The sequence below is a fragment of the Rhinolophus sinicus genome, linkage group LG03, assembly GCF_036562045.2.
Source record: "Rhinolophus sinicus isolate RSC01 linkage group LG03, ASM3656204v1, whole genome shotgun sequence".
Lineage (NCBI taxonomy): Eukaryota > Metazoa > Chordata > Mammalia > Chiroptera > Rhinolophidae > Rhinolophus > Rhinolophus sinicus.
This window is the reverse complement of record NC_133753.1, coordinates 45,175,398-45,200,932: the sequence shown is the minus strand read 5'-3', so window position 1 is coordinate 45,200,932 and position 25,535 is coordinate 45,175,398. Positions and strand designations below refer to the sequence as shown.

Genomic DNA, 25,535 nt, shown 5'->3' with positions numbered 1-25,535 from the left:
AGTGACGGAAGGAGCGGGGGCGGGATCGCGGCCCGCAAGGGCCAATCGCGGGCCAGGTCCGGCCGTAGGGGGCGGGGCAGGACCGGGTTGAGGGTCGCGGGGTGCGAACTCCGGTGAAGTGATGCGAGAAGGTAGGCGGAGCTGAGCCGGTGACGCACATTGTTGTTGGGGAAATGCGCCGCGATTCTCCTCCCGCCCGGAGATACCTAGCCCGAGGCGGGTGTGTGCGAGACACACTTTCCCTTCCCCTTTCACAACCTGAAGGGTCAGGATCCGTCTTGGGCTAACTGACCTGTTTCCTCCTTCCTGCGCAGTGGCCCCGGGAGACCTGACTGCCTAGCCAGAGCTCGGTGCGTTTGTCAGAGCGGCGGCTCCTCCACCAAGGGCGCTCAGATTCCTTAGGAAACCCCCTGAGGGGTTAGCAACCACCTAGTACTAGGTTTCGATCCTAAGATACTGAAGGTCAGGTAAAATGCGGAATTCGGGGGGGGGGGGTTCTGAAAAGTATGTATAATAAATGAAACACCTATTGTTGACTGAAAGGGTGTAGATTACATTGCATTAATGGGATATGGCCTACTTAAACCTGGCTATGGCTCCATTATTAGGGGCTGTTGGCAAGTTGCCTCTGAAAAATGAGCATAATAAAGGTTGATTATCCCTAAAGGGTTGCTCTGAGGCTTAAATTCTATAATACATGTGAAGTGCTTGGCGTAGTGCCTGAATGTACTCAATAACTGTTAGGTATTATTCCATGGACAAATGAAGGAAGAAGTGAGACCCTAAAAATCCCTCTGATTTCAGGTCAACTTTCCTAAGTTGCTCAGACGAGGCATTGATCCCTTTTACTAACCAAATTGGTAGCTCTATTTTCTATCTCCATTTCTTCCCTTATAATATTCATTCGATCAGTCAACAAACATTCACTGAAACCAAAAACAAATGCTGAAGAGACACAGTATTGAGGGAATCAGAAAAGGTCTGCCTTTGTGGAGCTGAGACTAGTGGGAAAAAGTATTCTGTCACATTTTTTGGGAAAACATGTTACAAAGATTATGAACAGAATTCTGGGCAATAACAGGACAGCTTTAAAAAAAAAAAAAGTCAGGAAAGGCCCATCTGAGGGATGAGGAGGAGACAGTAATGTGAGAAATGAAGAGGGAATATTTAAGGCCGAGGGAATGGCTGTGCAAAGGCCCTGTGGTAGGAAGGAGCTTGGCTGTTGGAACTACGTGGAGTCCATGCTGTTGAGGAATGCAAGGAGCAAAGAGGAAACTGTTAGGAGACTGGAGAGGTGAGTGAGGGCCCATTCCCCCAGGACCTAGATGAGGTAGAAACAAGATTGGATTTTACTGAAATTGCAACTGAACGCCATTGAAGGGTAAGGAATGACTGTTAGAGCAAGGGAGTTGGGAACAGTGATGTTTGCGGTCTGACATCTATATATTTCAGGCAATATACGGGCAAAAAAAACAAAAAAAAAACCAACTGGATTTAAAGTAAAACAGCAAACAAAAACTGGACTTGAGCCTCTTCAGTGCTAAGTTGGTCGAATTACATGTTTTGATCTTCAGTTACCTTATTGTTAAAAAACGTGTATCACATAAGACTGTGTACAGAAAAATACTACTTTCACTGAAAATTTTTAAATAATGTAATTTGTTTCTAAGTGTTTTCTTAATGTTGTATATAGTTGCCTAATCAATGGTATTTAATAAGTACATTTATTGTATTTTTTAATTGATTCCTAGTAGCATTCCAAACCAGTCTTTCTTAGTTTTCACAATCTGCTACTAAGGAAAAGATTATGAACCGTTACAAATATGTAGTTTCTTGATGCTATCGTTCCAAATGTATTTTTAAGTGCTTATGTCTGTGTTTTCTGTTGAAATTCTCTATCACCACATGAATTTAAAAAAAAAATTGTGGTCAAATATACATAACGTAAAACTTACCATATTAACTATTTTAATGCACAGTTCAGTGACATTAAGTACATTCACATTGTTGTGCAACCATATCCATTTCCAGAACTTTTTCATTATCCCAAACTGAAATTGTATGCAATAAACAATAAGTCCTATTCTAGTTTCTAAGACATGAATTCTTTAAAGGTATCCGATGAGTTCCTCCCACCCCAAAATGGCAAATGGCCTTGATCAGTAGGATTATTTGCTCCCATTGAAGGGTTCAATGGACCATATCATATAAGTTGAAACCACTACCCAAGAAATAAGGATTAGTGTAAGTTTTTAGCTCAGATGGCTAACACATCATATTAATGAGGAGTACTAATATAGGATCGATTAATTTTTAGCATGGAAAACCTGTGTTCCACGACAATAACATGTGTCTTGTAAATGTATGCTCCACCATGACCCAGACAACCTGGCGATCTCTAAGTGCATATCTTTTTAATGCTATTAATTTTCATTAAAAAATAAGTGATTCCAGCGCTGGGTAAATTTAGTTTTAAAAATCACTCTTCTGTGAAGAATGTATTAGAAAAGGACAAGAGAGAAGAAAGCAAGTTTTTGCTGTATTTCAAATAACCAAGCATTCCATAAAGTTTTGAAGTTCAAAAGATTAAGATTTTGACTTGAAAATAGTTGATAACTTTTTTCTTTCTTAAGTATATCCTAGCTACCCTGTTTCCCCGAAAATAAGACCTAGCCGGACAATTAGCTCTAATACGTCTTTTGGAGCAAAAATTAATATAAGATCCAGTATGATATTGTACTGTATCGTATCGTATTATATCACATCACATCACATCACATCACATCACATCACATCACATCACATCACATCACATCACATCACATCACATCACATCACATCACATCACATCACATCACATCACATCACATCACATCACATCACATCACATCACATCACATCACATCACATCACATCACATCATCATAAAGACCCGGTCTTATTTTACTTACAGTAAAATAAGACCGGGTCTTATATTAATTTTTGCTCCAAAAGACGCATTAGAGCTACTTGTCTGGCTAGGTCTTATTTTCAGGGAAACATGGTAGATACAACAGTTTAACACCAGTAAACAAGCTAAATTTCTTTTCCAGGTTGGATCCTTCCTCCCCGCTGCTCCTGTCATCCCAGTGTTTTTATCCCCAACATGAAGTCATGGCTACAGACAGTAAATGATTGCAAGGTGGGGGCTATAGCATACAGGGGCACAAGGGAACTTTGCGTTATGATGGATACATCCATTGTCTAGATTGTAGTGATGATTTCACGGGTGTATACATACATCAAACTTACCAAGTTGTACACAGTAAACGTGTAGTATGTCAGCTATATCTCAATAAAGCTATAAAAAAATTAAAATAGGAACTTCTCATTTTCCCATTGGATGCAGGTTTAGCCTTTTGTAGGTTTTAATTGTTGGGAGACGGGTCAGGTCAATTCCTCTTAGAGGAGTAGCTTGGTGTATCAAAACATTTTACTAGCAACAAAAAGTACTCCTTTAGTTTGCAAAAAGATTCCAGTATTTTCATCTACATTACAGAACACCAATCAAAATATTATAAACATACCGTTGCAAGCATAGTTTACAGAATGGGATTCTAAAAAGTTTCCAAAGTTTCGAAGGTTTGACTTTTTTCCTTTTAATCAAAGAAACCACTTTCTGAAAGAACATAGTAAATAGCAGTAGAAAACAATAAACAATCCTTGACTGCATGCTCAGGAAGTGCCTTTAGGAACCTCAGAGCCCTTACCAGTCATCTCCTGAGTCCTCAACATCCCAGGCTATGTCACTATGGTCACAGTTAAACAAACTTAACTCCTCAGTGTGATTTGGGCAAAGGAGTCTAACAATGCAGACATGGGCCAGATAGAAAAAGGTGCCTTAGAAATTTGGGCCCCATGCCATTTCTGAAATGATGTCACTGTTTACACCTGGAACTCTATCTGGCTATTTGTTAGAAGTTATTTTTAAATACTGTGGTTTGAACAATGAAGGAAAACTAGGAAACCAGTAACAGTTTAAAGCACTGGGAGCTCAAGTTGTTGAACAGCCTAATCCTCTCCACCTGTTAAATCTATTCACCTTAATGGCTATGCCAGAAGTTTCCCACATCTTTAAATGCAAACCTGGAGCCTTCTATAAAGCGGTTCTTGATACGGTGGGGCTTCCTCATGTGTGAGAAAGCATTGATAGTCCTTTAGAAACTCTTTGGATATGCCCCAAAACAGAACACATGTTGCCAAATTCTATTCATTGTGAAACAGTGTTAGAATGGCATTCCAGTATATTTAATACACAAACTGAAATTTATTAACAATGTTGTCAAATTGTAGTGATGATTATTTCTTAGCACAAATATGATTAAATACTTTTGAAAGACAAATTATCTGAATAACCTGCAAGAATAACAGTGAGAAATATTGTGTTGGAAACAACAAACTCTAAACCTGACACTTGAGTGTCTGGGAACAGGGTGGTGGGGGGTGGGGGGTGGGGGGTGGGGAGGTGGCGGGGTGGGGGGGGTGGGGGGGGGGTGGACAGCCGCAGCTTGAGCCACTGCTGTCTTTACCTTCTTGGTGGCCAATGGAGGAGTCATAGGTATCTTCAACTTGGCACTTTTTCACAAATTTGAAAATGATCACCTCTCAACATCTTCCTCAAGTTAACCTTTTACCTCTCTCCACAATTCCTTCTAAATTCAATTTTTACTTTTTAAATTATCAGCAAAAGAAACTTATTTCTACATAGTTGTGTCTTTTCAATTGTCATTGTCAACTGTCAGGTATGACCCCTGACTTTCTTTAAATGATAGGACAGTATTTTTTTAAACTTTTAACAAATTCACTTCAGTCAGTATTCATACACAAAGCACTAGACTAGGCATAGAAGGAAAACAAAGCTAGATAAGCACCAGGCATGTAACTTCAATAAACATGAAGCTATTAGAAGTTCTGCATTGAAAGGATAAACTTGTTGCTGGGGAGCTTGAGGGAATTGAGTGATTAATTCTGATTGTGAGTATTGAAGGTAACAAACAGATAAAATTTGAACCAGTCCTGAGAGAACCTAGACTTTCTGTGACAGGTCAGGGAGTCATTGTTTGGGGTGTGGGGGTGGTACAAGGCAGGAACAACTTTTTAAAAATTCTGAATCTTTTTTTTTTAAATTAAAGTTTATTGGGGTAACAATTGTTAGTAAAGTTACATAGGTTTCAGGTGTACAATTCTGTAATACATCATCTATATATCACATTGTGTGTTCACCACTCAGAGTTAGTTCTCCTTCCATCACCATATATTTGATCCCATTTACTCTCATCTGCCACCCCTCTCCTCTCTTATCTCTGGTAACCACTAAACTATTGTCTGTCTCTGAGTTTTTGTTTCTTTATTTGATTGTTTTATTCCTTTGTTGTTTTCAGTTTTATATCCCACATATCAGTGAAGTCATATGGTTCTCGACTTTTTCTGTCTGACTTACTTAGCTTAGCATAATAATCTCAAGATCCATCCATGTTGTCACAAATGGTCCTGTTTCACCTCTTCTTACCGCCGAATAGTATTCCATTGTGTATATATACCACATCTTCTTTATCCAGTCCCCTACCGAAGGACACTTAAGTTGTTTCCATGTCGGCCACGATAAATGAAGCTGCAGTGAACATCGGAGCCCACATATCTTTATGGATAAATGTTTTCACATTTTTTGGGTAGATACCCAGGAGAGGGATTGCTGGGTCATATGGTAATTCTATTCGTAATTTTTTGAGGAACCTCCGCACTGCCTTCCATAACGGCTGCACCAGTCTGCATTCCCACCAACAGTGTATGAGGGTTCCTTTTTCTCCACAGCCTCTCCACCACTTGTTACTATTTGTCTTGTTGATGATAGACATTCCATCCGGGGTGAGGTGATATCTCATTATGGTTTTTATTTGCATTTCTCTGATGATTAGTGATGTTGAGTATCTTTTCATATGTCTATTGGCCATCTGTATGTCCTCTTTGGAGAAATGTCTATTTAGGTCCTCTGTCCAATTTTTAATTGGATTTGTGTTATTGCTGTTTTGAGCTGTATGAGTTCCTTATATATTTTGAACATTAGCCCCTTATTGGAGGTGTTGTTTGCAAAAATCTCTCATTCACTTGGTTGACACTTTATTTCTTTGATGGTTTCTTTTGCTGTGCAGAAAACTTATTCTGAATCTTTATAACAGATGTATTAGAATTGTTCTCAACAAATGAAAGAGATACTTAAATTGTTCCAACACTTTGGCTCTCTTTGGGAGTAGCCAAAGGTTCAAATAATTTGGAAGAATGGATATCTGTGCTGACTTGCAGGAAATATGAGTCAGCTTTTCTCGTGTACTCAGCACTGTTGTTACAGCCAGGATATTTTGGAAACATGAAGCTGAACAAATCAGACACCTTAAGTCTTTTCTTTTTAGTAATTGGCCCAGACATGCATCCTGTAAGGGTAGCCGACAGGGACACCCCTTTTTTATTGTCAAGGCTTAAGGAACCCTGCCGGTAAGGGGAAACACCTGCAATTGAAAAAATAAACCTTGAAATACTTCTGTTTTCTATGTAATCCTTCAGACTGGGAGACAGACACATCTTTAGTCCATGCTTCTCTTCTACCCTCAGGATTGTGTATTCAACTGCCTCCAGATAACTCAGTGTCCTTGCAACCCAACAGTTTTTAATGTAAACTCATGTTTACCCCAAACCTGTTTCTCCTATATTCTCCAATTTTTTGAATAGTACCCACCATACACCAGTCTCAGAAGTCAAAACCTGTGAGTAATCCACTCCTCTTTTGTCCCCCGTTATTTAACACTTAACCAGCAAAACCAATTGATATCATCTACTTAACATCCATTGTATCCTTCCTCACCTCTCAATCTCCATTCCCATTGACCTAATTCAAACTCACATCCTTTTTTTTTTTTTTAACCTGATATTTTGCAGCAAGCAACTAAATTGGATTCCCCATCTCTTGTGTTTCCGCTCTTTGATCCATGCCTCCCTTTGTTGCCAGGCTGATCTTTCTAAAGAATATGATCAGTTGTTCCAGGCATAGTTTGAGGTTGCTAGCTTCCTCCTTTCTTTTTTCTATGATGTTGGTGGGAAAGTTCATCATTGTCCCCTCTTGATATTATTACCTAAGCGGAGCAGGGTGTTAGGGCCTGTGCTTCATTCTCCCCTGCCCCTCTCCAGTGTGGTGGCGACCGCCTCTCATTCGGAACACATTCAGACTCAGGACAGGAGGTTCTTAATTGAGAGAAAGAATTGAAGCCTCTGCATTCCATAAGCATCATGCTCCCCTTCCCCACACAAGTACACACACAGAGATGGATTGGTTAGTTATATCAAGCCAGTTACATTAAGGGCAAAGTTAATCCAGAAAGGAAAGAGACTCTAACAATTAGCTTATTTGGAATTTGGAGAATAATAGACTTTTAGGAACAAAGATTTAAATTGAAAACAAAAAAGATCTTCAGAGCCGCTCCGAAGGCTATTTGGAGCTCTCGAGTATCAGCATCATTTCACTGTCTCCCAGAAACGGATATCCTTCCTCTACATTCTCCGCCTGTAACCCTGCATGTTTTTCTATTTGGTTGTAATTACTTTAGCAGCATTTTTAATTTAATAAACATCACCTTATTGATTTAATAGAATTTAGATGTTGTAATACTAACTTACAGAGTTTAAAATTATGCTAAAAGGGAAGCAGAAGGAAGTTGACACGAGGCATTTATCTGAATGTATTGGAACTGAATGGAAGAAAGGCTTGGAGATGACACAATAGGGGCAGTGCTGGTGAAGTCCTGCCCGCTTGTGCAATGCTGTCCGGAAGGCAGTGGTGGTAAGCGAAGGAAGGAGAGCCACAGAGTCCTTGATGTAGACTGGAGAGCGTGTATAATGATCCAGCTCATTTTTAACAAACTGAGCTAAACAGGAATGGGGGAACTAGTCGGAGCTATGAAAAGAGACAAGAAACGTGTTCTTCCATTTCACATTCTCCTGCTCACATAATGTAAGGCTCACATAATGGAAGGTCAGGAGCAAGAATTGAAATACTAAAGATAATAAAAATGGTTGTTGGTGGCAGAGGAGAATCTCAAGGGTGGAATTCAGGTAACATGTAGGGCAATTGGATAAAGGTAGGGCTAAATGAATGGGGTTATAGAGCAATTGAGGTGGGGCAGGCAATTAGGAATGGATTTAAAATGTGTCATCCGATCCACGTCATGATGGCTTTACGGGAGTGACACTTTCATAAATAGATTTCAGTTTTCTCTGACCACAAAGGATTTTTGAGCAGGAAGGAAACTTAGAGATCATCTAGTGACCATTTCATTTTCCCAGAAATTACCATTTGTCTACTTGTGGTTTGTCAAAGGTCATATACAACCAATAGCGAGAGGAGAGCTAGGACTGGAATCCAGGTCACCGGATTCCTAGTTCTCTGATTTCTCGACTGCATAAATATCTATCCACTCTGAGAACTCAGTATTCCAAAGTGCCCATGAAGTAAGCTAGACACATAGGAAAATCCTTATTTTGGAGATGAAGAGGCTGAGGATCAGAAAGGTGGAATCGACCAGATCACATGGGTGGACTACACCAGAGCTCAGGCCTCACAATTCCTGGGCCAATAGGCTTCTACCAAACCACACTTCCTCTGAGATTCAAAACAGATGAAATCTTCAATGCCGTGCGCCTAGGCACGTTCTGTCCTTCAACCAACAGGCATTTTACTTTGTACTGTTTTATGCTATGCACTCTGCGAGGTAGCAAAGATTACAAAACCGAAAGATTTGTTTTGTCAGACTAGACTGCTATTTTGTAAGACTAAAAATTGAACTTTACCTAATGATCAGGAAAATGCACATGCCTTTTGGTGGTTGATAAGCTAGCGGGAAGTAAGTCTTCATGTACTACAATATTGGAAATGTTTCAGATTGTATACTGTATTACCCAGATTCCTCGTAATATATCTCTCCAATGGGCAAATATGAAAAAGTCTGGCATTACCAAGGCTTGTTGAGGCTGTTGGAAAACTGGAACTCTCCTGATCTGCTGGTGGACATGGCAAATGGCCCAACCCTTTTGGAAAGCAGTTTGTCAATATTTTGTAAAATTGAAAGTTCTTTACCCTATGATCCAACAATCCCATTTCTAGTTATATACTCTAAAGGTTTTTTTCAAACTGTGATGCACGATCCATTAGTGGATTGTGAAATCAATTTAAGGGTTACAACAAACATTTCTTACAAATGAAATAGAACTGAAAATATCAGGGTAAGGATTGTTTTGTGAACTTTTGTGTGCCACTCAGACTTTCCCTCTTCAAGACTGAAACATCCATTCACCCAGCTGCTGCGGGGGGTTGACTGCCAACGGCTTGGCTTTTAGCTGAGTCCCTCTCCAGGAAGAGAGATACTTGCCCAAGGTCAGACCCTCTTCCTGAGTCAGCTGTTTTCAGTAACTGACCAATACAGCAACTGAACGATGCAGTGGTATAAAGGCCTGATCCCCTTTCCCCCAATTCGCAATTACTCTGAGGAGTCACTGCAGCCAATGCAGAATCACTTGAGCCCTTTATGGCTTCATCAGAGTCCAAACCTCCCTCTGCCCGTTCCTGCTGCCTTCCCTTCCCCACAGGTGCAGATCCTGGGACACTCCCCCATAAACGTCTCCTACACAAATGTTAGTCTCAGACCTACTTCCTAGGCAACCGAGCCTGTGATGACATATGCATATGTGCATGCACAGGATCTGAATGTAAAATTATTTCTCACCATGTGTATCGGCCGTGAAAGCTTGAAAACCCCTGCACCTAGAGAAACTCTTGCACATATGCAACAGGAGACATCCTGAGGGTGTTCATTGGGGTAGGCTTTGTAGTAATGTGACTGGACAAAAACGGAATGTCCATAATCATGCAATGGAACAGTATCCAATAATTAAAAGAAGTGAAATCTGACATCTTACGACGTGGAATTGGACAAATCTCTACCACACTAGGTTACATACCAACTTCAGGGTAGTGGCTACCTCTGGAGGAGTCTGGGAAATGGGATGAAGCTGGGGCTTCAAATGTAGTATCGGATTGCCTTTTTAAGAAACATCTAAAAATATATGGCAAAATATAGCGTGTATTAAATTTATATGGGTACATGGGTTTCTTTTTTCATTTTTCTATATGTTTAAAATATTTTAAAATTAAAATTTATTCAGTGAATTATTGCAGAAACCCTACACTCAAAAGCAAAGCATTTTTAACTTTATTTTACTATCAGGAAGTAGGGAAAGGACAGTTAACAAAGTCACTTCCTCTTATACAAGAAATTTAGTCAAAATTTAATGGCTCGTGAAATACAGACATTCCAGTTGTAACTGGCTGATTTACTGTAAATTTTTTTCTTCCCCTATTTTCATGACTTCTAAGTTCCCTGTAGTAAGAACAATACTGGAATCTTTCAGGAGTTCATCAAGTTCTGCTGACATTCTCTTTGAAGAGTTTTGCAGTAATTAATATGAGGAAATACAAATCCCTAGGTACAAGGGGCCAGGGTAGTATTCATCATTTTCCAACATTTTCATAAAGTTTTTTATGTAATTTTTTTAAAGTCAGGTTTATTGAGATAAAACATACATACAGTAAAATAAATTCTTCTGTAGTGTTCTGTTTGTTGAGTTTTGGCAGAGGTATGCACCTGTGCACTACCACCACGATCAAAATATGCAACATTTTCATCACCCCAAAAGTTTCCTCATGCCTCTTAGTGGTCGGTCCTAGCCCGTGGCAACTGCTGATTGGATTTTTAGTTCCACAATATTGCCTTTTCCAGGATGACAAATATATAGAATTATATAATATGTACCCTTTTGGTTTTTTCTTTTCACTTAGCATAACACATTTGAGATTTGCCCATGTTGCATGTTATATACATCAATGATTTCTCCCTTTGTCTTGCTGAGTAATATTCCACCCATGGTTTATCTGTTCTCTAGTTGAGGGACGTTCCCTGTTTTTGGTGATTATAAATAAAGCCTCTGTAACATTTGTACACAGGTTTTTGTGTAGACACATGCCTTTATTTTTCTTCGGTAATACTTCTGCTTGCTGGGTGTTATGATAAGGATTTATTTATAAGACACTGTCAAACTGTTCCTCAAAGTGGCTGTCCCTTATGGCATTCCCACCAGTAATGCAGTATGAGAGTTCCAGTTGCTCCACTGGATAATGTCAGGTTTTGGGATTTTTTCAGCCATTCTAATTGGTTAAAATGGTAGAATGGTACCTCACTGTAGTTTTAGTTTGCATTTCTCTAGTGACTAATGATGTTAAGTAAGCTTTCATGAAATTTTAAACAAGAAACTGTGACAACGATTGGGTTATTACTAAATCATCTTTCCTACCCTGAAAATGATAGAGGAAAGATACTCAACAGCTCAAAAACTGTTGTACTCTGTGAAGCCAAAAAAGAGGTATTAAAACAAAACACGCAGGGGTATGTAATTGACTATGTAGGCATGGCCATTTGTAGTTTTAACAATAGTTTTGCATTAGTGGTGATAGCTTAAAAAAGACAGTAGCAATATCATCACCATTACATTCCTGGGTCTTCAGGACGTTGCCTTTTGTATCATACAGGGCACCTGGAGCTCAAAAGAAACTGGCTAACTTACATTAGAAGGAGGAATTCAGTAAAGGTTAATGTTATTATCCAAAAGCATATGTAAGGGATAGATCTAAGGAAGAAACTAAAAAAAGTAAGCAGAATAAAAGTGTGGCCGGTAATGAAACTATAAATTAGGGTAAGAAGTGGTTGTGGCTTTGGGAGAGTCGCTGCTGGATTGTTTAGTTGACCCTGTATTTCACTTACTTAGGTTGGGTTTTATCTTTCTACAGACCATGTGTAGATTTAATATGATCTACACAATTTAATGCAGAGACTTTTAATATTTCAACTAATGTATATATTTAAGGAAAAGCAAAATTTTAGAATATTGTAAGTCCTATGTATAAAAGCAAATAGTAGAAAACAAATTTTCATACCTAGAGACGAGAACACAGTGATTCTATTTATAAGGAGTTACAGTAATGCAAAATAGACTCTGAATGATGATACATAGGGATTTCCAAGCAACAGGGAAATTGAAACAAGCACATTTGGGGGTTAGAGTCCATTAAAAACAATTGCAGATGAAAGTTTGAGGAAGAATTGCTAATGCCTACGTTAGTCCTCAGAACTAAGAAATTCAAAGAATTTGAATAACTGGACCAGAAGGTGATTTGGGTAAATAACACTATCACCCAGATTGGACACATCTATGCTGCTAACTAGAGTGAGTCAGAAAATATCTTCCAAAAGAATTTGCTCTTGTCACTACTACCATGTTTCCCCAAAATAAGACCTACCCGGACAATCAGCTCTAATGCATCTTTTGGAGCAAAAATTAATATAAGACCTGGTATATTGTGTTATGTTATATTATGTTATGTTATGTTATGTTATGTTATGTTATGTTATGTTATATCTGGTCTTATAGTAAAATAAGACCGGGTCTTATATTAATTTTTGCTCCAAAGGACACATTAGAGCTGATTGTCCGGGTAGGTCTTATTTTCAGGGAAACATGGTACTACTATGAATTGTCAGAAAAAGTTTATGGCTTGAGTTGAGTGCACTGTCTATGAAACAAGGTTTGTTCTGGATGTTAAGTATGTGTAGAGTGAGATCTGTCACTTTTTGGAACTGGAACAGGAAAGATGTTTGTGACATATGTTTTGTTTGTGAAAAGGAAACCTCACTCAATATTTTTCTTTTTGGCCTAGTTAAATTCCTTGGATTGGGAAGTTATGATGCTAATTTTTTTCAAGAACTGTACAGATAGATTACTCTGAGAAACCTTTGTAAGATCCTTTTTTAAAAAAATCTGGAACTTTAGAGGGACCAGGAAAGGGAATTTTTGTATAGGATGAAGACTAGAGCAAAAGGCCCGACATGAAGATATTAGCAAATCCTAGTTCAGATTTGGGAATACTGAGGGAAAAAATCTGACCTTTAATTTTCAATTAACTACTTCCCTTCCACTCCGAGTATGATCCCAACTACATCTTAACCATTTCTTCCTTTTGAGTATTTTGTGATCATGGCTATAATTATTTGAAGGATTTCTCAGATTTTTCATCATATTGCCTATCACTCATTTTGTGAATATATGTTGTCCCAGTTTTCAATTATACAGTGTATAACAACTTATGTATTTGGATAGAATGATTAATTATCATTACCAAAAACATTTGGGTGTTTATCTATACCCACATAAGAAGGTATTTACAAAAGAAATTCCACAGACTTATTCCCTTTCTTCCATCAGCCAAAAATAACCTTAACAAAAGATAGTTATTTTATATGATCAATTTTGGGTCACCCATTTTATCCCTAAACCCCATCTCAAATCCTGAAACCTCGAAAGGAATTGCATAGGACTACATACCTTATCTGTAGTTGATAAATGATGATCAACGGTTGTTATTGCATTGGTCTTCGTAATGCTCATATTATAAAGATGACAATCATTTATTTAGACAATTAATTGTCCAGTTAGGTCTTAAACTTTAGTCTCTGCAGAAACTTCGGTAAAAACAGGTCTCCTTCAGGACAGAAGCTCAGAGAAATTAATATTTTTTGTTTTAAAAATCAGTTAGCTACTATAAGACCTTCATGTAAAAAGTAACATGGAGTACTCTTTCCTGTTTTTTTTTCTGTTTTTTTTTTTTCTGCTGTCCTCTCCGGCTTACAACAGACACAGCTATGTTATAACCACATGGCAATGTTTTGCAACAAAATGGCCTTGAAATAGAATACTGCCCAGTTGAAAACTTAAGCAATCCAAATGGAATAAATGAAACGGTGTCTGCTAGATTCTCATGTTGCTTCTTATAGGGAAAGCTATCACTTTTTTAGGAGAAATCTTTAAGTGACCCTATCTATAGCAAAAAGTTCTCAACTGCTATAAAGTTCAGTTAAAGGACTGCAACTAAGACCTAACCCTCTTACCTACCAGTACTGCTTTTGTCACTAAAATGCAACATCTGAAAAGAAGTAAGTGCTACTATTTGGTACCTATCACAGTGTTTCTCATTTCTCTTAGAAATGGTAAAATCACTAAGGGCATATAAACCCTTTAAAAAATTTGCTCCAAGTGGCAGTGTACTTAAGCTGCAACAGCAAATGAATTACACAGCTGCAACAATGCTCTGAAACCAAAGCCTCTTTCTCAAAAATGTGTTCATCTCTGTGTGTGTGTTTTGTTTGTTTGCTTGTTTACAAGAGGCCTCATTACTCTAGCCAAAGATGACTTGCTTGGGTTTCAAAGGTGTGTTTTTTTCCTCAATTTTATTTCTGATATGAAATTGAAGTGACAAATAGCAACATGTGGGCCACTCTGATAGACTGAAAATTCTCCGTAGGCCTCACATGGCTCGTGATAACTGCAATATGCTGTCATTAGAACTGCTTATCTTACCATCTGGAAACATTTTGTAAACATGGTGTGTCCATTCAAAGCCAGTCTAACAAGAGTAACTTTTCTCCATTCCTACACACATAAGATCATTTTAAATGTGGACACTTGAAGAAAAGTTTAAAAAAAAATTTTTTTCAGTCGTTGTGGGTTCTTATAAATGTCACAAGCGAGTGGCCAGCAGTTCAGCAATACACTTTCCTAACCACACAAAGATATGTTCAGCCAGTAAGTGGTCTCATGATCTTTTGTGTGACTTGGAGCATTATTTTATGATAATTAGGTGACACAAAAGCCTCAGAAAAAAGCATGATTCTAGGACAATATAAGATGCCAATTTCCTTTGGTCTTTTTTTTCTTTTTTTCTGTAGAAGTTTCTTGGATTCTTGGCTGATAGCATAACTTACTTTAGGTGACCTTGGGGTTGGTTGAATTGTTCTATAAATAAAAATTTTTTAAGTAGTTTAATGGAAACTCATCACTGAATAAGCTGTTATCAGCATTTAAATCCTTCTTCATATAGCACTTGAACCTGTGAGGAGTTACATGAAATTGTCTTCTCTTAATATATTTTCTTTCATAATAAGTGAAAAGCCATTGTTCACCTATGTAACAGAATGAAAAGGATGGCCTAATTTTGACCTAAAAAGTAAAGAATCTCTTGCATTTGTGGCAGTGTCCACATGGCACAATGAAAAGTAGAGATTTTGGTGTGGACTCAGTTCTAGTTATTTTGAGAAAAGGGAGAAGACTTTACCCTGGCTTTTGTGGACTAAATTATTTGGTTTGGGGCAGACTCTTTGGGTTTGATTCCTTACATTAAAAAAACGAAACGAAACATTGCTCAAAAAATGTGGTAATGCGTTCCATGTGATGCTTCTCATCAGAAAAAGAAAGCGAGGGAAGCAGCTATATTCTTCAGCAAAAATAGGCAAGCATGTCCCTTTCACACGCATTACAAGGAAAATGTAGTCATTCAGCTTGCAGGGAAGAATAAGCCGTTACACACTATCATTTCTATATTGTTTCTCACAGATTGAGAAAAAAACTTTACTTGCAACTTAATTTTAAAGTCCATTAATATAAAGGAGCTGGAATTCTACTTGTAGAAGCTCACTATGATTCTTCAGCTAAAAAGTTTCCTGGGTTAGCCTTAGATTTGTGGTTCAGATTATTCTCAGGCTGCTGGCTTGGTTCAGAAAACCAAGCACCCTGTTCAACTCTGAATTAGAAGTCTCAAAAAAATAAAAATGAAAAAGAACCAAACCTACTTTTCTTAATTACACTGTATTTTATAAGAAGATTACTCCTTCTAAAATTAGCAAAACAGCTGGATGAAAAGTGAAAAATTTAAGGACTCATCTTGCTGTTTCAGATTTTTTTTTATTGTTTCAGATATTTCATTTTTTTAAGGAAATAGAAGGCAAAGTGGAAAATACCTATTCAAAACAAACTATGGAAAAATAGTCCAGTAGATTAAAAAAATTAGAACTTCTAGAAATGACAAACACAGTAATTGACATCGATTAACATAATGGGCAAAAAGTTTCTTTGATTCTTAGTCTCTATATGTTTTGCAGTTGTGTAACATACACAAAACTATGGTACATTAAAGTATATTTAATTCTGATGTGTATTGGTTTTTATTTCCTGCTAGATGTCAGCCATCTAAAAATAGAAATACTGTTCACTTTTTAATGAGGTTTGGTACATAATCTCATAAGAGTTTTCAGAATGAGAACTGAACTTTTTCTTGAGCAATGTTTGCCTTTAGCCAACAGAGACTGTCAAACCCTATTATATTTTTACCCAGTCTGACAATCTTTTTTTTAAAGTTATTTAATATACAGTAAAAATAAGTTTTGGCAAATGTATAGAGTGGTAAAACTACCACTACAGTCGAGATATGGGACACAACCCCCTAAATTCCCCTGTGCTACCCCTTTTTGATCAAACTCTCACCCTACCGTTAACCCCAGGCAACTACTAATCTGTTTTCTGTTCCTATAGTTTTGCCTTTTCTAGAATGTCAAATAAATGGAGTCATGTAATATGTAGTCTTTTGACTCTGGCCTCTTTCACTCAGCATAATACTTTTGGGATTCATCCATGTTCTTATGTGTATCCACAGTTTATTGCTGAGTAGTATTCTGTTTTATGGATGTACTATAGTTTGCTTATCCATTTCCCACTCAATGGACATATGCGCTCTTTCCAGTTTTTGGTTATTACAAATAAAGCTATAAACATTTGTGTTCAGGTTTTTGAGTGAACATAAGTTTTCATTTCACTCTGATAAATAGTTAAGAGGGAGATTGTTGTGCCTGTCATAATTCTGTTTAACTTTATAAAAAAAAACCCAAACTGTTTTCTAGAGTGGCTGTATCACTGTGCATCGGCTACCAGCAATGTGTGAGAAGGTATGAGAGATTTCAGCTGCTCCCTGTTCTCACCAGTTCTTCTTATTTTCAGCTTGTTTTATTTTTGTTGTTCTAACAGGTGTGTGGTAGTATCTCATTATGGTTTTAATTTACTTTCCCTAATGACTGATGATGTTTCATTGCTTATGTGCCATCCATGCCTCTACTTTGGTGAGGTATACTGTATACTTAAATCTTTTGGAACATTGTATTTTGATTTCAGTTTCTGTGCTTTTCATCTCTAGTTCTCATCTTTTTCTTTTAATCTACTGGGCTATTTTCTATAGTTTCTTGTTTGAATAGGTGTTTTCCACTTTGTATTTTATTGCTTTTAAAAAATAAAGTGTAGTTATTTCACATTCTGTGTCTGATCATTCAAATATCTGAAGTGTTTGTGGGAGCTTTCTGTTGTTTCTAGTGAACATTATTTCTGGGGTTTCTCACTCAAAGTAAGTTATTTCTTTGGGTGCTTAGTGTTTGTTACTGTGAACTGCTTATTTTCCTTGAGAAAATAATTTGTGGGTTATTGAGGTATATTCCTCTAGAAAAGATTTGCATTTGTTGCTCCCATACACCTGGCACCTACTTAATTTATAGTAATGGCTTGAGGCTTTTTGGGGACCTATTTTGGCTGTGGGTTATCATGAGGTTACAATTTGTCAGGGGCAGAATTTTTGGGCCCTCGGTTACGCTTAGCACCACAGCGATTTTCCTTGTAGTTGTCTGAGGATGAATGGGTATGTAGGTTATTTATCACCACCTACAGGGTCCAAGCATTATTGGAAGGGAAGTCTCCTGTAGGATTCTTCAAGCCTTAGACTTGGTCTTCTGTCCCAGCTCTGCCCTCCCACCCCCAACCCCACCCCATGAAGCCAACCTGAAGTTCACCCGCTTGAGCAAAGGGACCTCAAGGCCATAGGACTGAGCCACTCCAGGGACATCATTTAGGTGAATAGACTGTAAGTAGTGCCTCCTGGTGTTATATACCTGAACAGTGTTGTCCACTTACCTGTTGGGGTCCTACTTAACTTCTCTTTGAGCTGATAATTCCTTGCTTTCTAGTCCACGGAACCTAGATTCCGTGCTTTTAAGAAGTTTAGGATTCTTCTAAAATTCAGCCTTTTACAAAATTGTTTCCAGTGGCAATGGCAGTCTGAATGTCTAGCCTGCCATATGCCTGAAAGTAGAACTCGCAAAGCTCAACTTCATATACCCTACAATTTATAAAGTATCTGATAGCCTAATTTGTTCAAATAATTACCTTTATTTTTTTTCTGGCACCAAAGCTTTAATTAGGAACAGTTCAATGGGATTATAAAGATTCCATAGTCCCTGGTATTTAACTATTCCCTCAAGAATTGTATTAAATGCAAGTATTGGATTTCCATTGAAATACCAAAGTAGCTCAAAGGTTTACTCATCACCACACCACAATTTTTTTAAATACTTCTCAGAAAATGAGTACATTAAGCCAGAATCGTGTGTCAGTTGCATAGAAAGTATTGCATCCCCATAGTTACGTTAAACATAACAAGGGAAATGTCTTTTGGTGGTTGATAAGCTAAAAGGAAGTGAGTCTTGCTTGTTGTACTACAATATTAGGAATGTTTTTAAACTTTTGCTAAAGAATGGAAGGTTTCAGATCCTCCTGTTTACCCGTTTCTCAAACATCAGTAAAAGTAGTTATGGAAAAACCACATGTATGGTCAATGCTGAGACTCAGGGTATTGATGTCACGTAGAAAAACATTATGGAGAGATCCTTTTTTGCGGTTTATTTAATTCTCTCTGTTATTTATAGTATTTGCTCTGAAGTATAATTCAATAAAGTTTTAGCAATTAAAGAGAAAGGAAATCTGTCTTAGCCCAATATTATATTATCCCTACTCCCCACTTGGAAAAAAAATATTTGTAACACATACCAAATCAGCCTTGGAGACCACAGAGTCCATTTGTGCCTGGCATGTAATAGACATTCAATCAATGTTTGTTGAATCAATTAATTAATGGACAATATATAATGGACTGTTGTAAGGGAAGCAGGCAGTGGCTAAAATGTTGATCAAATTATGGGAAGGGCATTAAAGAAGGAAGATGCCTGGGATTCAATCCCCATTCTAGGGCTCCTTAGCGCTGTAATCTTGGGTAATCCATAACCACGTTGGGCCCCAGTTTCTTCATCACTTGCCCTCCTCTTGGGTCAAACTGCATTGCCGCTCCCTGTGCGTGCTGCGTGATTTCCCAATTCTATGTGCTTGTCCTTGCACTTTTCTACTAAAAATGCCTCACCCGTCTCTGCATGACTAAACCTACCTAAGCCGTGACATCTTGCTACTTAATAAGCCTCGTCATACAAATACTTCCCTACCAAACTGTTTGAACACCATCCCAGCTAGAAGTTACCTTTCCCTCTGATCTCAACAAGCACTTTTTTTCTTTTAACTCAATGGTGTCATTTAACACGTTATAGCTTGTGTTACGGTCTTTTATGTAGATATCTGTACTACGCTGCTTCCCTGCTAGGCTGTAAGTTCATGAGGTTAGGGCTCATACTTGCTATATTTTTTATTCCCCCCCATAATACCTAGAAAAACACATTGAAGATTATACGTGTTCAGTAAATAGCTGCTGAATCTGAAAATAGGGGATAATAATGCTTTTCTTGCTGATGAAGGGTCTGTGTTGAATGATAGCTTGAGGTCATTCCCAGCTTTTAAACCAATAATTGTGGAGCATTAATGGTGAAGCTGGACATAAATAAGTAAAGAAAATTGTATAAGTTATTTATCCATTAATGGAAGAAGAAAAGAGAATACTTGGATGGCTCAGAGCCCATTTAAAGCAAAGATGAAGAGGGAAATTGACGACGCATAGTGGGAAGTGACAAGAGCAGTATAGATTTTTCTATTCCAGTCATTTAAAAAAGTTATTTTCTACACTGCATTGTTTTTAGACTACACACACCTGTGTAGAGCTGGTATATTGTGCCTAATTTTGAAAGATTCCCTGAGGACTTGAGCCAGAAAGGGAATTACATTTTTAGAGTGCAGCTAACAATCTCAGACATAATGTTGCATGAAAGAAAGCAGACAGTCCATACTCTATAATTCCATTAACATGAAGTTCAAAAAAATTCTGTTTTTGAACTTCAAAACTAATTTCTGGTGATGGAAGTTAAAACAGTGGTTACCCTTAGAGAGTGGTGACTAGTACATGGCACAAAAGTTATTCAGAGGTGCTGGTAATTCTCTATATCTTGATCTAGGTGGTGGTTACATGGTATATGCACATGTAAAAATGTTTTTAGTTGTGTACTTAAGGTTTATGCACTTTACAAATGTAAGTTATACCTCAATTTTAAAAAAATGCAAGTTAACAAATCTGGTTGCCCCATGTATCACTGATGAGTAGGTAAAGGACAGATCCAAGCTATGCAGTGTGTTTCCTGGAAAAACGAAGTACACTTTTAAAATTCCAGAGTTTCCTCTTTAAACCTGTAACCAGATGGCTCTCATAAATAATGCATCAAAATATGGTCAGGACCAGAAGAATTCATGTGTGATACAATGAAGATAACCAATGATCATATAGTTTACTCATTTTGACTTTCAATGTGATTTTCTGGAAGAGCCAGGATCACCAATAAATTGTCATGCAGTCAGAATGGAATAAGTACTGCGTAAGGAGACTTTCTAGCTGTGAAACCTTGAATAAGTCACAGGCTTTCTGGGCATCAGATGCTTCCTCTGTTAAATGGAAAAATATTTATCTGTTCTAAGATAGAGGACAGGATCAAGTGATCTCTTTAGGCTCCTTCCAGCTCCTAAAATCTTTGGCTTGTGGAAGTCGGAACTGTAAAAACAATTCCGGTTAAAGCTTTTACACTATTGAAAGTAGGATGGAAAAATGAGTTCCTTAAAAAATCTGTACTAATAGGCAACAAAAAAATGTAAGTGGAATTGGGGCCATGCCAAGTAGTAAGAGATCCAGGTAGAAAACATCTTTTCAGATACAGCCTGAAACCTTTGCTGTTGTTCCCTGGGGATTTCCTTTGCCTTCAGTAAGGGGTTTACCTAATAACGCTTAAAAAAAAAAAAAAGAAAAGAAAAAGATAAGGGAACATTTTTAGACTTCAATCAAAGAAAGCATTGTATGATAAGTTTTTCCTTTGTGGTTTCATATTTGCAGAGAATAAATCCAATGTGTGAGCAGAGAAGGAACACTGCTCAGTTGGGCTTAAAGAAAATCTAACAATTAGGAGGAACTGCAAACATCACCTCTTCTTTCAATACTAGGGTGACCATCATGTCTATTTTTCTAAAAAGGCAACTAAGACCCAGTGAGGCTAAATGACTTGCCTAAGGAAGACCACAGAGCTGGGAGGAGCACAGAGCAGAGACAAAAAGGCAGTTCTCAGATTTCCAGCCTCGTATTGGATCTTCCACTGCACCAGGCTGCCCCCTGTGGTTCCCTTTGCATGAGTTGGACTCCAAGGAAGGGCCTGGGAGGACTTCCACTGTCCTTTGTTCTAAAAGCAATTGAGAAAGTGGGAAGCTACTGGAACTGGGGTCAGAAGACCTGAGGCTTCCACTTATAACTAGTTGGCTTGTGACCCTGGAAAATCATTTAACTTTGCTGAGCCTCAGTGTCTTCATCTAAAATAGCACCTCACACTGTCACTGAAGCAGAGATCAATGGAAGTTACCTATGGGAAAGTGCTGTATAAATTATAAAACAAAATGTGGTTATTAAAATGGACAAGTTCTTATCTACTTGGTAAATTAAGGAATTAGAAATTACAAAACAATAATACCTGATAAAAATGCTCTGGGTGAATACCTGTTAACTGCAGGGCTGCTATTAGCATATATATAAATCAATGATCCTGTAACAGAAATGTCCTTTATTTATCATAACAGTCTAGTGTAATCACTTTTAATAAGTCTCCAAGGAATTTTCCCTGATGTGTAGATGCTGTTGCAAAATGAGCCTTTTTGTGAAGATACAGGTCTCTATCCTCCTCCGTACTTTGCACTATCAATCTTTTAAAATTTGTGAATCCGAAATGGTAAACACAGTGTCCTATTTTAATTTTAATTTACGGTTTCTTAATTGTTAGCGAGGCTTGGCATCTTTTCATCTTTTTATTGGAAGTTTATCATAGAAGGCTGCTAGATAGTACCAAGTAAAAATCTAAGTGCACATACCCTTCAAACTAGAAATTCTATTTTTCAACCTCTCCCTTAGGGAAATAATGCTCACATACAGGCACAAAGAAGCATGCACAAGGTTTTTCACTGAAGCATTGTCTGAAATAATAGGTAACTAAAAACAACCTAAATAACCATCAACAAGTGGAGTGGTCAGATAAATTATGGACTATTCAAACCATGGAAAACTATATGACCATTGAAAAGGAATATAGTGGAGCTTCAACGTGAGAAAAAAAGCAAGCTGCAGAATAATGTGTACAAGATAACAGCATTTACTTAGAAAATGAAAGTAAAACTATATATTTCTATATACATAAATATGCATGCAAATGACAAGCAAATATCTTTTTTTAAGGAATACCTATTTTTAGAATTTTATTATTATTATTTTTTTATTTTTTTAAGGAGGGTACAGCTCACGGTGGTCCATGCAGGGATCAAATCAGCAACCTTGGTGCTACCAGCACCACGCTCTAACCAACTGAGCTAACCGCCCACCCCTGACAAGCAAATATCTTCAAAGGTATATAAACAAACTGAAGACAGATTACCTAGGGGAAGGAGACCAAGTGTGAGCAGATGGCCAAGGGAAACTATTGTATTCTTTGTATTGTTTGAATCTTTAAAACAAGAATGCATTTGTGTATTACTTGGCTAATTGATAAACAGTAAAATATAGTTTTAAAATGATACGGAATGATAAAGTGTAAAATTTAAAAGAAAGAATATTGTTATTTAATATGAAGAACTTTTAGTTTATAGAAATTTCTTGGATTTTCCTGAGTAGCAAAATAAGAATGAATCCAACTAAAGCTGAACTAATGTGGTACCTGTCATTCAAGTGAAGAGTATAAAATTTAGTAAAAAATAAAAATAATCTAAAATACAGATACTTTATATCATGTAGAAATGGACTGATTTTTCTTTCAGTTTTTGTCCAGCTATCAAATAGATTGAGGTTTATCCTTCATGTCACTGGTTTTAATTTACTCGAACAATTGCTGTGTTCCTTATTAATATTTTAAATTGACCGGAGTCCATTTCAATGAGATCGACTCTCCTTTTTTGCATTGACTTTTTTCTCTGATCACAAGTACATATTGTGAAAAGAAAAGGGGAAAACATTGCAAGTTATGAAGAAAAAAAATGTAGTCCCATCATCAAAAAGAAATATTGTTAACATTTTTAGGTGTTATTCCTTTTGCATATAGGTCATCATGGAATTGAGTTAATACTATGCATACAGTTTTGTTTCATTTTTTCAGTTAGCATTTTATTGTAAGCATTTCCATATATTACAGATTCTTCAAAAATGTTTATAATGGTATAATGATATTCCAAAGTATGGATAAACTATAATTTATCCATCTAGTCTCCTATTATAGGATATTTAGCTTATTTTCATTTATTCACGCTTATACTTAACTCTATGAAGAACATCTTTGCATATAAGTCTTTGCTTTCATTTTTGATTATGTCTTTCAGATATATTCCTAGAAATGGAATTATAGATTGTGCTGGTTATTTTCCATTCCTAACCCTACCCCTTCTCTGCATTTCTTTATTCTCTCTTTACAGATTGCATCTCCAGGATTCCTTACCCTTTGGTGTCCTTGGGATTCAATGGGTGGCACCAGGAGGAGATTAGGAGGCCAGACGAGAGAGAAGTTGGGGTATCTCCTCCTCACTGTCTTCCTGCTTTAAGGCAGTGGCTACATGCCCTTCCCCACCTCCGGCCCAGCCCCCTTTCATGGTGGTTCCTACTCCACCATTCCAGCTCTTACTGGATTCCATAAGTTTATTTCCAACCTTTGTCCCTTTATCTCCAGGAATGGTAACAGCTTCCTACTATTGTTCTCTAGGTACCTCAACTTCCCTTATTACTTCCTTAACCTGACCTACCTATCTGTAAGTAGTTCTTTTATTGAAGTCTCTTCATTGGAACCATCCTGGATGAAATCACTTTCCTTTTGGGATCCTGACAGACACAAATTTTAAAAGACATTCTTGAAAGATACTGCCAAATTGCAATGCAGAAAGGTTATGTACATTTACACTCCAATTAATAGTATGTGAAAGCTCTTAAAGTTGCAATAGATTTTTGAACATATCGGTCTCCTGTTTGTTATCTGGTGCCTTCCTCTCTGCTGTCACTCATAGGCAAAGGGTTCTGCCATAGGCCATGTAAAGAAAAGTCATACAACACAAAGGTGAAAATATTGGGATGAGCAGTCGTGTATCATTTACAAACCTGAAATTCACAATGCAAGAAGAGACCCTGGATTGTACTGTGAAAATGATTCCTTTGACTGACACCTATGGGGTGGGAAGAACAGATAGTACGGTGTGGTTTGGGAATGTCAGCTCATACGAATATGCAGACAATAACTAAACACTAGCCCAGGAATGCCGTGGGGGTGCAATGCTGCTGCCTGTTAAGGTCTTAGTACCCACTGCAGAAGAATTCCTACTTGGTCTTTCTAGTCTTAGCTTTCTGAGGAGAGCAGTTTACAGGTACATGGATTTTGGGGAGAAAGAATCCACGAAAACATCATCTTCCCTTACTTCTCAAACGAGAAGCAGCTACACTACTGGCATTTTACACAATGCTTGCCAGAAAGTGGCTGAGATTTTAGCCAAGTCGACTCATGACACTGGTGGAAACATTGTGCTTTTCCGTTTTCTTGCAAAATAACGAGACACCTAGTGGGCACAACATGAAAATGTCTTTATGGGAGATGGTAAGTCATTACCCCGGTAAATGGCATTCAATAACTGCTTCAGTGCTTCATTCTACAAAAATATTATGAGAGAAATATCCAGAGCCAGGAATTAGACCAACTATTGACTCATATTGAATAGTCAAGATACATTATTACCATATATTTTATAGCACTCAGTAGTTTCCAAGGTCCTTTAAAAATAAAGTTTCTTTCCATAACACTCAGTACAATAGTATCCCCCACCAGGCTGTGGGCTCCCTGAGGGCTGAAGTTATACTAGTTCCTCTCAGCTCAGTGTCCAATACGTAAAATACAGGTACTTAGTAAAAATTTGATGAACTGAACTCATCTGAACAACCACTCCAAGAGGTGGGATACTTTCTGATTTTTTTTCTAGGTGAGGAAACAAAAAAAGGTCAAAATAGTTGCCCTCCAGTTTAGTAAGTAGAAGAGCCAGCCATGAATCACATCCTATACTCCTTGACTTTTGTAAATGCCCAAATAGACCATGTAGGAAAGCCCCCTTGCTTACATAAATGCCCACTGGCCTTCCCCTCTGATTTCAGTTAGCAGCATCTATCTTTATTCCATCGTTAGGGACCCTTTTTGGAAGGTCATAGTGTTTCAATCAGGGGT

The 25,535-nt window shown here is 37.6% G+C and overlaps 1 long non-coding RNA gene across 3 annotated transcripts; it reads left to right on the top strand.

The window, feature by feature from the left end:
- Positions 1-140: 140 nt before the first annotated feature.
- Positions 141-24,284, top strand: LOC141570569 (uncharacterized). 3 transcript variants are annotated; one of them, XR_012494707.1, is made up of 4 exons: positions 141-350; positions 3,093-3,181; positions 22,582-22,699; positions 23,755-24,284. It is a non-coding gene; the product is annotated as an uncharacterized LOC141570569 (long non-coding RNA). The 3 variants fall into 3 exon arrangements; XR_012494705.1 differs by lacking the exon at positions 22,582-22,699; XR_012494706.1 differs by lacking the exon at positions 22,582-22,699 and having other exon boundaries at positions 141-462.
- Positions 24,285-25,535: the final 1,251 nt, after the last annotated feature.